General features: G+C 44.0%; 1 long non-coding RNA gene across 1 annotated transcript in view; it reads left to right on the top strand.

Annotated features, from left to right (window-relative positions):
• The window catches only part of Ifngas1 (Ifng antisense RNA 1), a 54,491-nt gene that overhangs the window by 21,114 nt on the left and 14,715 nt on the right, over positions 1–18,662 (top strand). Inside the window, exon 2 of the long non-coding RNA NR_104123.1 lies at positions 10,178–10,304. This is a non-coding gene — a long non-coding RNA (Ifng antisense RNA 1). The remainder of the gene's footprint in view (positions 1–10,177; positions 10,305–18,662) is intronic.

The raw sequence follows: 18,662 nt of genomic DNA, 5'->3' as shown, positions 1-18,662 counted from the left end.
CTAGTAAGGGAAGCCGCTTTCATTCTCCTGCCACGACTGGATGGATGGGTTTGTCAATAACGCATCCTTATGCTTTGACCCACACACAATGGGCCTTCCCAATCCCACCAGCATTCTTGAGTTACTCTAAGTTCGGTACCGTGAGAGTCGTGTATGAAGGGAAGGGTGTGAGTAGATTAGACACAACAGAGAAGTGGCAATTGAAGATGAGAAAGGACCAGGGAGATACTTGTTGCACATAATTTTAAAGACATGCTTGCTCCAGCTAGGCTCTGGGACTAGCCGCTGCTCACCGGCCATCTAGTCAGCCACCATGGCTAGCTAGTGCTTTCCCAAGATCCCCTGCTATGCTCTGAGTACCACTGCTGCCTGTACTCCCAAGAGCTCTGCCCATTCCTCCTTGCCAGGTGCTGCAATGGCCATCTCACCTAGCTCCCTTTAGCCCTGTGAAAGGAAACCACTAGAGGCTTTTATATTTTGGAACTGACTAGACAACTCAAAGGCTGGGTGAAAATATCCTGCCTTATCCTCCTTGACCTCCCCTCATGGCAGAGGCCACAAACTATCAGTCCCCAAGAGTTGCATGTCTGCTCTCTGCTCCACAGTCTGATCCAAACTCCCTGCATCCCTATCTCTTCCTGTCCAGCCTGGAAGTCCTGCCTTATGCTTCACCCAGCCACTGGTTTCTGCCGTCTTTATTGACCTAATCAACAATGAGGCAACCTTCCCTTCCCTTCTCTTACAGCTACTGCCTACAGTTCTCCTTTTACCAGAGGGAGAAGAATAAAGGGGAGTTTGTATAGTTTCGTTTCTCCTAAGGAGATTTCATGGGGAATCATGTCAAAATTGCTGGTCCCACCTGCGTTAATGGAATGGAGACCCTGCACAGGTCCAGCTGCTCTGGTTCTGTGAACTCGGATTCAGCTAATGTAACTGATGTACATTTAGATACCACTGAGCATACCTGCTGCCATCTTGTCGTATGCATAAAATAGCCCAAGCATGGGGGCCTTTCCAGTAAAGAAAGACAATCAGGATGCGCAGAGGGTGGGGAGGGCTCTGTCATCAAACACAGAAGGAAAAGCAGCCTGCGTTGCCTATAAACAACAAGAGCTTTGCTCTTTCTGTGGTATCTGGGGTTTTGGTTTCTTCAGAGCTCTCTTGGGGGAAAGGAAGGAACTATGAACGGCCAAGCAGACAAACTAGATGAAAACAAGATGCAAAGAAACTATGGAAGGAGAAAACTTGAATGGCGCGGCCTCCTCAATGCAGGTGTGAGCGCTCCCACCACCGTGGTGCCTGGGATTGACTCAGAGCCTGTGGATGGCTGAACAGGAGACTGTGGTCCTAGTCTATAAGACTCAGTAGTGGCAACACTTCTGCCCAGGAAAGATTTTGGGTAGTGTAACCATGACAGGGGCTACCTCCTTTTCTACCAGCATCTGCTTCTCGAAGCTAAAAGGCCCCCTCCCGATGTGTATTTTGTTGTTTTTTTTATTAGTTCTTTGACAGTTTCAGTGTCATAGTCGATCATATTCAACCCCCTTATCCAACTCCTTTAGGGCTGAGCATTTTATAGTCCCCATTATCTGTGCTTTGGGCATTTGTGGGTCACTGTGTTACTCACGACGTATACAAGGAGAAGCTCTTCAGATGAGGGCTGATCAAGACTTATTGATCTATGGGTTTAATAAGAAGTCATTAATACTCAGTTTAATACTATGTCCACTTGGCAATATAGTAGTAGTAGTATTAGTAGTAGGAGTAGTAGTAGTAGTAGTAGGTTTATTACTAGGGCCTATGAGCTGTCTTGACATAGGTTCTTAACCTAATAATGGTATGAGGTAATAGCTTTATGAATCCAAACAGACCCTTGTCTCCAAATTACCCAAAGGTAATAAAATAAATTCCAGTATTTTTTATTATACATACTTATACAGTTCTCATAGAAACTTAGTACTTAAGAAAATTATGATTTAGAGAAAACAAGACTTTTAATATATCAGTATTAATTTCTTCAACATATCAGTATCAAATTTGAGTGTCATTGGGTTTTATTTATTGTGTTCAAATGTTTCATTTTTAAAAATGCTATGTAAATTTCAATTTTTAAAAGCAATTAAATGAATTTTGACTCTGATTAAGAGAGAATTTCCAACCGTTTCTGAAGGGACCCCAGATATGCCTCTGCTATTTTGTACTTAGCATTTATACAAAGCAGTGTTCTCTGTACTAACTGCTATAAAATCTAAATATGATTCCACTCTGAAAAACATTGAATATCCTCTGTGCCCTGCAGGATCAAGTATTCAGCCAAGATTTCTTATTATAAAATATACAACTAATCTATTCATTAGTGTGCAAATTTTTCTTTCATTTTTAATGAACATAAAAATTATTTGTACACTCAGGAATTGTTTTAAAATAAATGTCTCTGTAATCAAGTGCATATTATCAGTATGTACCTGTTTGTACATGTATCTTTCTAGATATTCCTAGAACTTTTTCTGCTAAAGGGGTTGAGAGGAAACTCTTAGGAAGCCTCCAGTCCACCCGCCTTCCTTTCTAGCTTGTGGATGCATCAAGCCTCCACAAACCCATAACCCAGTTCCTTGAAACCAATCTGCTACCATGCATACACACACACACACACACACACACACACACACACACACATCCCCACCACCACCATCACATTGGTTCTATTTCTTTGGAAACCCTTACCTCTGAGCAATGCACCAGGTAAGTGTTAAATGATGGCAAAGTAAAATGGAGTCTCTCCATGTGGGCAAACTAACTGTACCAAGTAGGCAAAAGCATAATAAGAAGTAATAAAACAGAGACAGATTTTGAGGTAAAAGGCAGTTAAGAGCTGGACGCAGCATGCCTTTAATCCCAGCTTTTGGGAGGCAGGGGCAGGCAGATGCTGTGAGTTGGAGGCCAACCTGTTTTACAAAGTGAGTTCCAGGACAGCCAGGGCTACACAGGAAAACCATGCCTCCAAACCCCAAAGAGATGGGGGCAGTTAAGAACCTAGGTGCTTTGCAAAGCCAAAGGACCAAGCATGAAGGTGAGCAAAGCCTCCTTCTTAGAGCCCTATCTGAGGGCAGCCGGGCAGAATGGTTTCTGCTGACAGTGCAGATAGAAGGTTCCTTGCAGCAATGCCTTATGTGTTAAGCATGCTAGGAAAGTCACCCCACCATAGAGCCACATCCCCAGTCTCTAGGCTAACATTGCTACCTGCTCTGTAGCTTTTATTTCCCTGTCTGCAAAATGGAGATAAGAAGAAAAGATAATACATCTGTCTTCTCAGAAACTGGTGTAAATTCTCATTACTGCCTATTTGACTGATTCATTCCTAACGCAGGAAAGGTACATGATCAAAGGGGAAACGAGCATTAGCTGTGTGGCTATTAATGCTTTGTGCATTATTTTCCATCGTCCAACTGGTAAGAAAATACTTTTCATGAGACAGTGGAGGTGAAATACTGTCTTGTAGAACCCCCAAGGCTCAGTTGAAAAGTAGGGCTGACGGTGGTGCTAAGTTTTCATGGTCACCGTGCCGCAATCTAGGAACACTTACGGTGGGAGTCTCGGTAACAGATTGCCTAGATCAGGTTGGGCTGTGGATGTGTCTGTGTGGAATTATCTTGGTTATTTTAATGGAGGTGGGAATCCTTGCCCTCGTGGACCTAGGCATTCAGAGTCCTGTGGATCATGGGCAAGGTTTAGAAAGAGTTGGAGGGGCAGCCTGAGGTCACTAGAGAGCCCAGAGGCAAGGGTGATGGCGCACTGTGTGGTAGAGTCTGAAGTACTGACTTGGAGGAAGCTCGAAGGGAAACTGGAAGAACACTGGGGTTGATAGCCTTGCTTGTAGGTGCTGGAACTAGAGATAGAAAAAAGGGAAAGGATTCTCGGTGAGGAACTCAGGAGAACAATAAGGGGATGGGTGTGGCAGGTAAAGAAGGAAGTGTCGAGAGTTACTCTCCAGCCACTGGTTTATGCTTCTGGCTGGACAGTGGAGCCATGTACACTGAATTACTTGTATTACTTGTCAGATCAGGATCTCCATAGTTCTAGGAATCTCCCACCAAGTTCTGTTAGTGAACCTTGGCTAGAAAAGATCATCTCCAGAGGTGGATTTTATCAGAAAGACCAAATTTAGTAGCTAATGAGTTTATCTTTCTGTGGAGGAGATGGCTTGCCCTTATTGAATCTTGTCACTGTCTATAATCATACATGACCTGTCTCAGATAGGGTTTCTATTGCTGTGATAAAACACCGTGATCAAAAGTAACTTAAAAGATTTATTTCTTCTCACACCCACCCACCCATCACAGTCCATCAGGGAGAAGGTCAGGACAGGAACTCAATCAAGGACAGGAACTGGGAGGCAGGAGCTGATGCAGAGGCCATGGAGGGTGCTGCTTACTGGCTTCCTACCCAAGGCTTGCTCAGCCTGCTTTCTCATAGATCCCATGAACACCAGCAAGGGGTGGCCCACCTACAGTGAACTGGGCCTTCTCACATCAACCAATCATCAATCAAGAACAAGCACACCAGCTTGCCCACAGGACAATCAGATGGGATCATTTTCTCAAATGAGCGTATGGGATCATTTTCTCAAATGAGCGTCTCTCTTCAAAAATGACTCCAGTTTACATCAAGATGACAGGAAACTCACACTGCCCAAGTGAGTTTTCCTCTTTTTAGAGCAACCTGTCGGATAAACTCAATTTGGCTTTTCTCTTAAGCTTGAGCCCTCGTTCTATGCTTTGGCGTGTTTACTCTTCCTTCTCCATAAAGAGGAAGCTTTCCAACACTCCCATCAGAGATATTTCCCTACCCACTGCTCGCCCCAGCCAACCACATGAACCATGATGTCTCCTGCTTGTGTGGGCTCAGGGTTCTCTACGGCTATGTCCACTGCAGAGTGCATTGTAGCATGGCGTTAGCATTCGTTTGTCTTCTAGGCAGAACTTAGAACTTCTTGAGAAACCTGGCCTTTTCTTAGTTTTATCCAGAAGTCCCAGAATGAAGCCATAATTCAAGGTCAGGGGAAAAATGTTGAATTTAATTAAATTTAACTAAATTAAAAGTGTAATGCTCTGAGGGAACTCACCTTACCATGTAAGTCTCTTAATTAATTAATTAGAGGAACATGTGAATGCAGACACAGCAAAGTAAACCCAATGGACATATGTGGTTTTTTTTTTCTTTAAAATCACCCTAAATGGCTATTTAGGCCCAAACTTAACATTAAACCAGTCATGCCAAATATAACACCTTTCTTATCTGCCTCTCACCTCTGCTTTGCCCTTCCTGAACAAGGTGGGGCCCATGCTTTTCTGAGGAACAGAGGAAAGAGCCTGCGGTGGAAGAAATACTCCTACAGAGATCTTCTACAACTTTACAAGACTCCACCTTAGCCCTTAGTAGGGCAAGAGACTTGTAGAGAGAAATGTTACTGGCGCTGCGTGAGCTCGCATGCGCAGGACCTCTGAGTCCTTCCTCGCCATGTGGGTGTGTAGAGCTGATGAGAGCAAAGGCAGGCTAATACTTCCCCTGCACAACTTTTGTCATGGGACCCATGGTTTTTCAAGACACCATCAAGCATCTTAAAAAGCCACAGCATGTGGGCTTTCTCATGCTAAGGTTTCTGGAGCCTTCCACCTCTGGGAAGTGTGTGTGGCACCCGACTCACACCCAAGACAAATGGGCCAAGCAAGAAGCAAGTTGACATGTACATACACAGAAAGTTTCTAATCCAACCCCATCTGGATCTAAATCTAATTCAATCACTTCTGCTTCTACCTTCACAAGACAGGATGGCGAAGAAGGTGGTGGTGGTAGTGGTGGGGGTGGTGGGGGTGGTGGTGGTGGTGGTGATGAAGGTAGCCAACACTCATGTGTGCTTACTGCTACAGCCAACCTCTAAGAGCTTTCTGTAAATTAACCTATTTTATTCTTTTTATTTATTCTTCTCTCATACAATACATCCCAAAGGAAGCCTTCCCTCCTTCAACTCCTCCTAACCTCCTTTCACCTCTCCTCTTCCCCTGAATCCACTGTTCCTCTGTTTTCCTTCAGAAAAGAGCAGGCCTGCTAGGGATATCAACTGAACATGGTATACTAAGATGCCACAGGACTAGGCACAAACTCTCAAGGCTGGATGGGGAGAAGAGTCAGTCCCAAGAGTAGGAAAAAGAGTTAGAGACACCCCACTCCCAATACCAAAGTTTTGCAATGAGTGAAAGTGAGGTGCAGAAAGACTTAGTCATTATCCCAGCTGAACAGAGGACAGCCAGGACACCCACATAGTCAGGCTCCAGACTTTCACACTGGTGTGCTTATAAAAAGATAAAGAGGAAGAGAATATGCTCTATGGAGGTGTGCTCAGGTATGGGGGAAGGGGGTGCCACAGCGGGCCCATGCCAAGGCATCCCTTCCCCCTGAGTGGCACCCTCTTCCCCCTGAGGGACCAGCCACACAGTGGTTTAGTATAGAATAGTGTTTATTCAGGGCATGGGGAAGGGGATTAAGAGGGTAATAGAGGGAGAGAGAGAGAGAGAAAGAAAGAGAGAGAGAGAGAGGGAGAGAGAGAGAGAGAGAGAGAGAGAGAGAGAGAGAGAGAGAGAGAGAGAGAGAGAGAGAGAAGTAGAGGCTGGCCATGGAGACAGGAGGAAGGGAATAGGGAAGAAAGGGAGAAGGGAAGTGCCCAAGAGAGCAAGAGAGACGCAAGAGAACAAGAGAGACAGGAGGGAGCAAGTAGCCCCTTTTACAGTGGGTCAGGCCTACCTGGCTGTTGCCAGGTAACTGTGGGATGGAGTTTAGACAGAATGCTAACACACGCTGTACTTGGAAGTACTCAGGAGCCCACCATCTGACATGTAGTCTGAATTTCCTTGGTTATAACAGGCTCATACAAAGCTCAAACTCCGTAAGGCCTAAAGGAGATGATGTGAGAAGGCATCAAGATCAGAGGAGGTACCTTTGAATTTCAACTGGCATGCTCATCAGATTTCTAAGAGCATATAATAAAATTCTGAACTATCTTGAACTCCCAAGAACAGCAAATGTATGGGCATACTAAATAAACTAGAGGCACCGGTATTTACTTATGTGAGCTCTTCGCTGTTCTAAATGTGGGCTTAGTCAGTGAATGCTGCTAGGTCAACATTGGCAAACAGACTGTGGTTTTTGTTCAGGAGTCCCACAACCGACTGGAGGGGTGAGTCAGAAGTTGTAGCATCCCAGAGAAGACCACTTGGAATCTAAGTCCTTGAAGGGTCATGAGAGTAGATCCAGAAAGAGAGGAGGGTAGCTCCATTTACTGAGGAATTTGCAAGCCCACCGGGAGTCAGAAGCACTTAGCCAAGGCTAAAAAAGCACACGGTCCAAGCATCTTTGGGAATGAAGGACACCTGAAGAGCTGAGCAGGGGAGAGCATGGGAAAGGTACTGACTGTCACTGTGGAATGTCACTGGAGAGTGGTGGAGAATTTTTGAGTGGACTAAAAATACCAAGATCTCATCCTTAGTAAATAATTGATAGAGCATTTGGTGTAGATGGAAGTTGGGGTGCAGGGGTCAGGCATCCCAGGTATCACTGGTTTAAAGTTAAGATGGATTTGGTTGTAGATGGTGCATTCTCCCACTGGTTGCTGGCAGGCTTATGTAACAAAAGCTACAATGTATTTACAGGTATTGAGATAGCACACTTCACACACCAATACATCAATGTGTTAGTAAGTGCACCAAATCCCTCGATGTTAAAATCCTGAGAGAGAAAAACGGTTCAAAGCTGTTTGTCACCGAATGAAAAGGAGAAATACGTCTTTACAGTTTTTAAGAAAGGTTAAGATAAGAATTTGGGGCAAAGCCCCGTGTACCCGTCCAGACAAGCAATGACCTATCGTCAAATTTCGTAAATATTTCCACCGGAAAACGGAATCTGGGCGGATGAAGAATAAGCAGCGTTCACATATTACAAAATGCAATGTCTTCAAGAGCAAGTGCTGTTTTCTCTGTGTTTCCTTAAGACAAGTGGATAGCGAAAACTCCCATCTGAAGCGACAGCAAAAAATAGCAGCTCAGAATGAGTAAACCACCGGGTATTTTGTCAAAGTGTCAAGTGACTGCACTTTCGGCTCACATCCCCTACAATACTAAGTGAGAGAATGTTTCAAAGAATCAGGTTTGAATACTGAAAAATAAGCCAGCACATCCTTACAGTGCAGAACCATCACGGGCGTGGTCCTGCAGTGCAATGTGGTCATGGGTAGTGGTCCCACAGTGCAATGCCGTGACAGAGCGTAGTCCCACAGTACAGTGCTGTCATGGGGAGTGGTCCCACAGTGTGTGGTCTCACAGTACAATGCTGTCATGGGGAGTGGTCCCACAGTGCAATGTGGTCATGGGACGTGGTCCCACAGTGAAATGCCATCATGGGGCATGGCCCCACAGTGCAATGTCAATATGGGGAGTGCAATGCCATCACAGGGAATGACCCCACAGTGCAATGCTGTCATAGGGAGTTGTCTCACAGCGCAATGCCATAATGGGAAGTGGCCCCACAATGTGATACAGTCAGAGGGAGTGGTCCCATAGTGCAATGCCATCACAGGGAATGGGAGGGGATAAAGCTAATATAGATTATAACACTGATCACCTGTTCTTCCTCCAAAGACTATTTCTTCCAAGCGCCTACCAAGATCATCCTGCTGAGAGACACATCCCTTAACTGTCCACCTCTGCTCCAACTGGCCACCCTTCTCAGTGACAAAGGTTAATAGCCTTCTAAGACACAGTCTTAACCATCACTCCTTGAATATTATTGTAGACATTGCTCCCTCCTCCGGTTTAACGGCACATAAGTTTAATTGGATCTATTTAGAGCTAGCTCTGTGATTTGCCCACTATCTCTTTTGTGGAATATAAAACCGGAAAGTACCGATACTAATACACAAACATCTCTTCATGTTAACCGTGTGCTCAACATTGGTTTGAGCTTTACATCATTGACTGACTTAGTCGTTGTAACTGATGTGGAAGGCTGTGATATTTTCCCTAGGTTTATGTTCAAGGTAATTATCTTTAGCACAGTTATCCACCCAGTAAGCTTATGGCCTCAGGTAGCCTTTCTCAGAAGTATACTTCAATGTACTCATTAATCTATGTCTTAAACTGATCTCAAGTTTTAAAATAGAAAACCTGAGGATGTGGCTAAAAGGTGCAGATGAGATTCAGGGCAAGCAAAGTTGCCCTTGAAAAAACTTAAGCAATCACTTCCCCCAAGGTCACTGCAAGATTCTGTGAGTCTACAGAAACACCCTTAACATCTACGCCAATGAAGATGTGGCTTCAGATCTGCGGATGCAAATCACTGATTTTCTCTGCCCTGAAGAGTGATAGAAAGACAGAACTGGGGAGAATGAAGAAGAGGAGGAGGAAGGAGGGGGCAGCTAGATGTAAATCAGTCCAATGGCCGGATGAAGTTTAGTTTCGTCTAGTGGACACATCCTAGAATCACTGCAAAGACAGTCTCAATGGGGGAATTATCTACATTGGATTGGCCTGTGGACATATCTGTGGGGATTGTCTTAGCTAAGTGATCTGGTAAGACTAAGCCCACTGTGGGCAGTGCCATTCCTAGGCAGAGGTTCTTTTATTTATTAAAGATTTTTTTTAAATTTTATGTATGTGAGTACACTGTAGCTGTCTTCAGACACACCAGAAGAGGGCATCAGATTCCATTACAGATGGTTGTGAGCCACCATTTGTTTGCTGGGAATTGAACTCAGGACCTCTGGAAAAGCATTCAGTGCTCATAACCGCTGAGCCATCTCTCCAGCCAGGCAGAGGTTCTTAAAGAATGAAGAAACTAAGCTGAGCCCAAGCAAGCATGTGATCATTCCTTTCTCTCTGCATTTGACTGTGGACATGACGACATCTGCAGTCCCAGTCTCCTGCCCCTGTGACTTCCCTTTAATTATGGATGATAACCTAGGATGGTGAGCTACAATAAACCCCTTCTCCCCTCCTGATATATATATTGGCCAGGGTGTTTTGTCACAGCAACAGAAATGAAACCAGAACAAGCAGTAAGGAGAAGAAACATCTAAAGCAACACATCACCTCCATGCTGAAATGACAACTTTTTTTTTCTCACTTTCTAGCTAGTGTCTGGATGTTGTTGATGTACTGCAAGGAGAAGCAGACTAAACTAGATAGTGCCAGTGGAGTTCAGAGCAGCCACCAGTCTGGCACCATTCTTTGACACCAAGTCCCCTGAAAATCACCATGGTAAGTACCTGGAGTTTTTGTTTTGTTTTGTTTTGTTTTGTTCTGTTTTGTTTTGTTTTTGTTTTTATTTTGTTTTTAAACACACAGAACGGCACACCCTACTTCGAAGTAGAGCTGAGCCATAAACACCAGAGCTATGGGCCCAGTTTTATCAATTTCTATGTAACCTACTTGCTGTGTTTTAATTTTTGGTGACTGTTCCAGCATTTCCTCTCCAGATTTCCAGGCTCCAGAACCTAGGATTCTAGTCCTATCTGTTTGACCACTCGGTTCACTTAGCCAGCTACGGGTATTCTCTTGGAGTACGCACAATGCAATAGTTTGGCAATAGATATTATCACTTGAATTCTGGAATGACCTTTACATCCCCTCATTCTTGCCTCCGTTGAACTTACAACATGCCATGCACGTGCCACAGATGAACACAGCTGGTGGAGGGGAAGAAAGGGTTGTTTCAGCTCACGTGTCCCAGTCACAGAGCATCCTTTCTCAGAGAATTGCACCACTACCGACTAACTGCTCAGGCCCAACTTAGAAACTTTTGAAGATTCCTTTCCTCCACATCCTCTACCAAGCACACCAGCAACCCTGTTTGCCGTATGAACTTAGAGATTTGAATAAACATCTACTCACCCAAGGTAGCATGAGTAGTTATCTCACAGAAGAAAAAAAAAATCTCTCTTAACTACCCAGAAATCCTTGGGGAAAGGTGGGGTCTTGTAACCCCCTCCCTACTCTGTGATGGAAAGTTGATGTGTCTAACCTGACACAGGTCCCTTGTGGATAGTCACAACTGCTGACAGTTCAACAATGGCAGGCCATGCTCAGGGGCACCCCACAAGGGTCATAGCTACCAGGCCCGTGTCTCACCACCCCTACTGTGGACCATACCAGGCCCATGTCTCACCCACCACCCCTATTATGGACACACCCTCTAACATCCCTTTATTCTTTGTACTGTATGGTTTCTCTCTGTGTGTGTTTCTCTCTGTCTCTGCCTTCCTTCTCTCAAAGTTGTTTTTTTATGTATGTGTCTTCAGACACTCCAGAAGAGGGCATCGGATCCCGTTACAGATGGTTGTGAGCCACCATGTGTTTGCTGAGAATTGAACTCAGGACCTCTGGAAGAGCAGTCAGTGCTCTTACCACTAAGCCATCTCTCCAGACCCATTGTGTGGTCTCTTAACTGGTTTTACTGCCTCTTTTTTGTGCCCCCCACAGTGCATTTTCCACAAATCTACTAGAATTGTTCTGAAAAGTTAACTAAAACCCATCGCTTTCCTAAGGCAAGTGTTCAGCTACTTCATTTTCATGTATCACACACAAGGTTCATATCTGTCCTATGTATTATGTATATGTATATTATGTATACGGCCTTTGCCAATCTTCTTAGAACATTCCGGAATTGGCTCTGCATGGTTTTTTTTTTTTAATTACATTTTGTCGATGTCTCGGCTCAAACATAATTTCCATCTTTAAATATAAAAGTAATTGGCCTGACCTCTTTGTGTAAAGTACACCCCACCCCCATTCCTGGACCCTTCTTTTTTTTCCCTCAAAGCATTCACTGCTTAGATTATATTGTATTTGTATTTGATTATTTGTTTATTGTTCATCTTCCCCACTGGGCTTTACACTTTATGAATACATTTTGGTCTGCTAAACCCTAGCAGGGAGAATGATCTTTTATCCAAAGGAGAGGGCCAACAAGTACTGACTGGACAAGAGCAGTTGTGCCATTGTAGCATCTGAGTGGGCAAACATGATCATATTGGTCCTCGGCTAAGCTATGCTGGGCCTCCCTGAGACTCCCTGTCACTCTGCACATTTCTGTGACACAGGGCCTCCCACATTCAGCTTCTCCCCTGACTGCTTCTCTCACACCATATGAGGTCCAGCCCACACTAACCTTTGCACAGCCAGTGTGGTGCTGCTCCATCTTGGACTCTAGCATATTCACCAGCTCTAAGCACTGCAAACTAATAAAGGGGTTACATGAAGCAGACCGCAAATAGAAACTTGACTCCACATTTTATTTGGTGTTAGTTGCTAGCGTGTTGGTTAAATGAAGACAATACAGTCAGTAGTTAGCTCAGAAGTTATTTTGTAAATCAAATCAATTTAACACCTCTTCACAGGACACCTATTGGTGTGCTTGACACAGCTACCTTAGGTGCTCGGGATATTTGAACAAGCAAAAGTAACAATGAGTCCTGCTTTGTGAAATGTATGCTCTAGCAAAAGAAAGCTCACACAGGAGTAATGGGTATGAGTGAAAGAATGGAGCCAGAAGGAGAGTAGGGTGTGTCTGGTGTCACAGTACATAGGAGATATGTGTATGTATGTGTATGTGTGTGTATACATCTAGATATATAGATATAGATATAGATACAGATATAGATATAATTAGTCAGAAATACCCCCACAGAGATGATGGCATGAGATGGAAACTCAGAGGTGCTGAGGAGAGCTAAGGATAGAACATCATAGTCAGAAGGGATAACAAATGAAGTAACACTGAAGTAAAAACTAGTGTCTACATGGTCCATACAATGACCATATTCTGGAGCATAAAATAACTTCCAAAAATCACAGCTGGGGGCTGGAGAAATGGCTTAGCCGTTCAGAGCACTTCCATGTCAGGAGGTTCACAGCTGCCTGTGACTCAAGCTCCAAGAGGCTCTTCCATCTCCAGATACCTACGTACCCGTGGCATACTGCTAACACACACACACACACACACACACACACACACACACACACTCACGCATATATATAAAAACAAAATTCTGAAAAGTTATTATTGTTTTAAAAGTCTAGAAAGGCTCACACCAGGCACAGTGTCCTACTGGTCACGCATGGATTAAATTAGTATCAACTTAATGATAAAAATGAATAATAAAAAGTGAGATAACTAAACTTCTAATCACTTGCAAAGAAGATAGCATGCTTCTAAATAAGCCATAAATAAAGGAAGAAATGGAAAGGGAAATTAAGAAGCATTTTATACAAGGGAAGACCATATGCGAGGGAACTGATGAAGCACGTGCAGGAAGGGCTTTTAGTAAGGTCAGCCTGGGGCAGCCATTTGTACTGGGTGCTTTGGAAACTGTCTGTAATCCAGCACATGGATAATTTCATGTTTGGGGTCAAAATGATGACAACGCCTCTTCTTCCTCCTCCTCCTTCTCCTCTTCATCTTCCACCTCCTCTTCCACCTCATCTTCCAACTCCTCTTCCTCCCCCTCTTCCAACTCCTTTACCACCTTCTCCTTCTCCTCCTCCTCTCCCTCCTCTCCCTCTCCCTCCTCCTCCTCCTTCTCCTCTTCCTTGTCCTTTTGGCAGTGCTGGGCATTGAACCCAGAGCCTCTGACCAGCTAACAAGTGCTCTACCACTGGTCTGAACCCCCAGCCCTAACTCCCTTTACCACACTTAAAAACAGCAGCACAATGCTGAAAGCATCCTGTCTGTCCCCCAGCAGACATGCAGGGCTGAGAGCATTCTGTCTGTCCCTCAGCAGACACATGGGGAAGAGTTTGTGCTGGACATGAAGGCCATGTAGAGAATTGCCAGCCTTATCTGCACCTGAAGTCAGGTGTGCTGACATGAAAATGTTATTCATAGGCACACCGCAGTTTCTGTTTAGCATCAGACCCTTCCACTTGGGAAAGCCCAGTTCATTGGTAACATTTCCAGTCTGGCCATAAGTCACCTACTGCCTGGCTGCGTGCTTTAAAGTGATGTTTTCCAAAGATGAACGTTATTTTGGAAACTGTGCGTGTTTATTGGTATTGAAACAAAGGTGTTGAAGCAAGTAATTCACATATGTCATTCTGAAATCAGAGGGGAAGTTGCTGCCTATGAAACGCATACAACATATGCACAGCCTGGTGGGGGTGTGGTTGAGTTTTACCACATACCATACAATCCTCCTGCCTCACCCTCCTGGGTATGGACATCACAGACCTGGGCCCTCACACAGCTTACAGGAAAGTGTGTTGGGGAAGAATGGAAGTTGTCCAAAGTATTCGAGCAGATGCGCCAGCCAGTTACTTCCTGTGCTAATCCTTTCTCGGCCCTCAGTGTGCCCCGAAAATGAACCACTGTGTATCATGACTATTAGCCCAGAAGAGGAAACATTCTCTTCTTGGACTACTCTGAATATAACTTCTTCTAAAATGAATCTATACATTCAAAAGGACTCCAGTCAAAATTCCAGTGGCATCCTCCACCCTGGCACAAACACACACCAAAGCTCTTTTAAAATAAATCAGAAAAATAATAGTGTTCTCTCTCTCTCTCTCTCTCTCTCTCTCTCTCTCTCTCTATCTCTCTCTCTCTCTCTCTCTCACACACACACACACACACACTCACACACACACACACACACTCACACACACACAAAATAAAAGAAAAAGAGAAAACAATTAAAAAAATAAAGGAGAAAACAAAACTCCTACAGAGATAAACATGTGATTAATGGCATCGCAGCAGAGTACTGACTGGTTCTGTTGCTTTTGAACTCTGCACCAGTGAGCTACCAATGAACAGCAGAAAACACAGCCTAGAAAACGGAACACAGTAAATACAGTCCACGATCCTGATAAAAGGTGCCTCAGTCTGTGAGAAACTGAAGCCAGTGCTGTCTGAGGAGGCAGGGAGCAATTTGAGAAGACTCACTTTCAAAGGCTCATTTTACTTTTTACTCTAAAGATATATTTTTAGATTGTTAAGGGAAACATACATACAAGAATCAAAGAGGAAAATGGCAAAAAAAGAAAGTGAAATCAGTATTTACTGAAAATCTAGAGATAAGAAGGTTTACTAAGCTTGAAAATAATAAAACCTCTAAGGAAGAAAATGAGAGCTCAAGCCAGAAACTGTATTGAAACGTTATTACATAAACTTCAAATGAGCATATTGTGAAAATGCCAACAGAAATACTAAGTATGTACATTTTTTATTGTATTATGAACTTGTAGAAGTTGCCAAGAACTCTATAAGGAAAACAATATTAATTCACAGGAAGAAAAAATATATTTTCACTTTATAATTAGTCAATGAAAATTCTGTATCCACTATAATAGACACAACAAACACTATCAAGATGTAATTGGTTTTCTATTGTAAATATTGTGTTTCTAAGTAAATAATATCAATAGCATGGTGGCATGGGGTGGTTTGTGTAAACCAGCTGTTAGGATGTTTATCTTCTTGATTTCTTAATTTTTTTAAGATCCTTATTGGCAAGTATTATTTTTATAATTGAAAATTTTCAAATGATAGCACATATCTACACCAATAAAGAAACCTGTCTTCCCTGACGGGTGCATGCACCATACAGACAGTGGTGGGCGTCAGCCCCTCCAGTGCTCATCATCAGAGATTCTGCTTAGCAACAACAGCATCTCTCAGTGGAAAAGCAGCTTTCTACCCTTCAGCATCCGCTGCAGCACTGCAACCAAGAAACACCGCCTGCCTGATGGCTCAAAATGATGAGCAAAAACATAGGTTTGGGGGACGGGAAGGCAGCTCCATCTATAAAGTATTTGCTATGCAAGCTTGAGAACCTGAGTTCAGATTCCCTGTCCTCAAATAAAAACTCAAGCATGACGGTATATGTCCATAATCCTGTGCTGGGGAATTGTGTAGAAAGAAGAGGTTTCTCAGAGCCAATAGCCAGCCAGCCTAAGACCGATAAGTGAGACCCAACCTCAAAAATATGATGAAGAATGCACACACAAACACACAGAGACACAGAGAGACAGAGACACAGAGAGACAGAGACAGAGAAGACATTTGACTCACATAAAGAACATATAACATATCGAGCACGCATACCCAGCAAAGATATTGCAACTGGAGCGTGGAGCGACAGCTGCTCAGTTCCTAGGGATTTTCCTGGAGTTGGACTGTGTACCTAAAAGGATCTCAGAATGTTTTATCATCTAGTGCCCTTATGTTAAAAAAAAAAAAAAAGACAGGAGTTGTATAGCTGGGTCTTGAGGTAGAGCAATTCCCAGTTTTCCAAGAAACCGCCAAATTGAGTTCCAAAGTGGCTGTACAAGTTTGCACTCCCACCAGCAATGGAGGTGTGTTCCCCTTGCTCCAAATCCTCTACAGCATGTGCTATCTCTTGAGTTTTATCTTAGCCGTTCTAATAATGATGCTCTGTTATGCTTACAGACCCAAGCCTAGCATGGCTGTCCTCTGAGAGGCTCCACCCAGCATCTGACATAGACAGATGCAAAGACCCACAGCCAAACATTGGATGGAACTTGACAACCTTTATGGCAGAGTTGGGGAAGGACTGAGGGCCCTGAAGGGCATAGGAACTCCACAGGAAGACCAACAGAGTCAACTAACCTGGACCCTTGGCAGCTCTCAGAGGCTGAACCATCAACCAAAGAGCATATGTAGGTTCAATCCTAGGACTCCACATCTATGCAGCAGATATGCAGCTCCGTCTTCATGTGGGTCCTGAACAACTGCTGCCTATCTGTGGAATCCATTCCCCTAATTCAGCTGTCTTGTCTGGCCTCAGTGAGGGAGAAGCCCTGGAGAGACTTAATGTGCCAGGGTAGAGGGATATCCAGGAGGGGGGAATCTACCCTCTCAGAGGAGAAGGGGACAGAGAAGGGGAAAGGAACTATGGGAGGGGGTATGGGGGGCATTGATCCAGATGTAAATGAATGGATGGATGGATGAATGGATGGATGAAAGAATAGATAGATAGATAGATAGATAGATAGATAGATAGATAGATAGATAGATAGATAAGCAAGCAGGACAGGGAGTAACAGAGGCTTTGAGATTTCTTTCCATATAATTGCAATGCTGGTCCAATGACCTCATCTGTATACAATCGCTCTGCAGAGGGAGGAGGTGTGGCAGGGAAGTGACTCAGCTGCTCACTGATATCTGAGTGGACACATGAGAGAGGAACCCAGGGTAGAGCATGCAGATAGGACAAAGGGTCTGGAGAGAGACCACCACAAAGGGTAACAGAAAATATCACAGAGCCATTTGTTCCTTGTTCTGAAAGCTATCAGTGGCTTTCCCTCTGTTCTTTTAGTTTATGTAGAACACGGAAGACATAAAATTAAGGGATTTCTTTTTAAACTAGTTCATAAGATCATTGAGCCAATCATACTCAGAAATTCACACCTCTCGTTTGAAAGATGTATATTTTAGGTTGCTTAGAGTTACTGCCTCATGGAGACATTTTGGGGAATGTATGCCCACTTGTGATTCTGATTAAAATGGAGTCAGGGAATATGGAGTGGAGAAAGCCGGCCTCTGGGGGTACCTATTGTGGCTTCTAAAATCAGCCCTGTAAAATTGAAGCAGGCCTCCCTGCCTCAGTCCTCCACAACAACTGTACACGAAGAGTCCCCATTACCACTCACAGTGGGGATTCCCAGAGCAGGTCCTGGACAGCATCGTGTGACGTGAGAACAGGACACCCAAGGGCTTGCATTCTGGCTTCCTCTTGGAAGACATGCTTCAGGAAAGATGGACATGTAGACTAGAAGTGGAACTGGGGATTTGCCTGGAACACAAGAAACCTTGCTGTATCCCCAGGATCATAAAAACCAAAACCAAAACCATAAGCCAGGCGTGGTGATGCACACTTGTAATCCCAACACATTGGGAACAGGAAGACACAGAGTTCAAGGTCATGCTCAGCATATAGTAAATTCAAGGTCAAGCAGGATTAAAGGAGACTCTATTAAAAAAGAATAAGAGTGAAACTAATTTGAACTTAGCTTTAAGAAGGCTTATAATTTTCTATATCCTTCCTGAATCTAAATCACCATTAAAAAGAACCACAGATTTTTTTTTTGCAACAAAGCTGGTGTAGAAACACACACACACACACACACACACACACACACACACACACACACACACACACATGCACGCGCCAGAATAAATAAGAGTTTATTAAATACATATACAATAAGGAAAATCCAAAATGTAGATATAGCCTTGTGCTGACTCATCTTGGTTGTCAGTTTGGTCTGTCTGGGAGGAAGGAACCTCAGCTGAGAAATCTTCTCATATGATTGGCCTGTGGGCACATCTGTAAGGCATGTTCTTGACTGCTAATTGTTGGAGATGGGTCCAGCCCTCTGTGGGCAGTGCCATACCTAGGCAGGTCAACAGCGGGCAAATAAGAAGGGCAGCAAGCAGCCTGTGAGCCTGAAAAGAAGCCAGTAAGCAGCCATGCCTAATGCCTTGGATTCTACTTCTGTTTCAGGCTCAGTGGTGGACTCAGCTGAGACAAACCTTCCTCTCCCCAAGTTGTTTTTTGTTGGTTTTTATCACAGTAACAGAGAGCAAACTAAGAGAAT

The sequence above is a fragment of the Mus musculus genome, chromosome 10, assembly GCF_000001635.26.
Source record: "Mus musculus strain C57BL/6J chromosome 10, GRCm38.p6 C57BL/6J".
Taxonomy (NCBI): Eukaryota; Metazoa; Chordata; class Mammalia; order Rodentia; family Muridae; genus Mus; species Mus musculus.
Note: the sequence above shows the minus strand (reverse complement) of the source record. Positions and strands in the feature narration are given on the sequence as shown.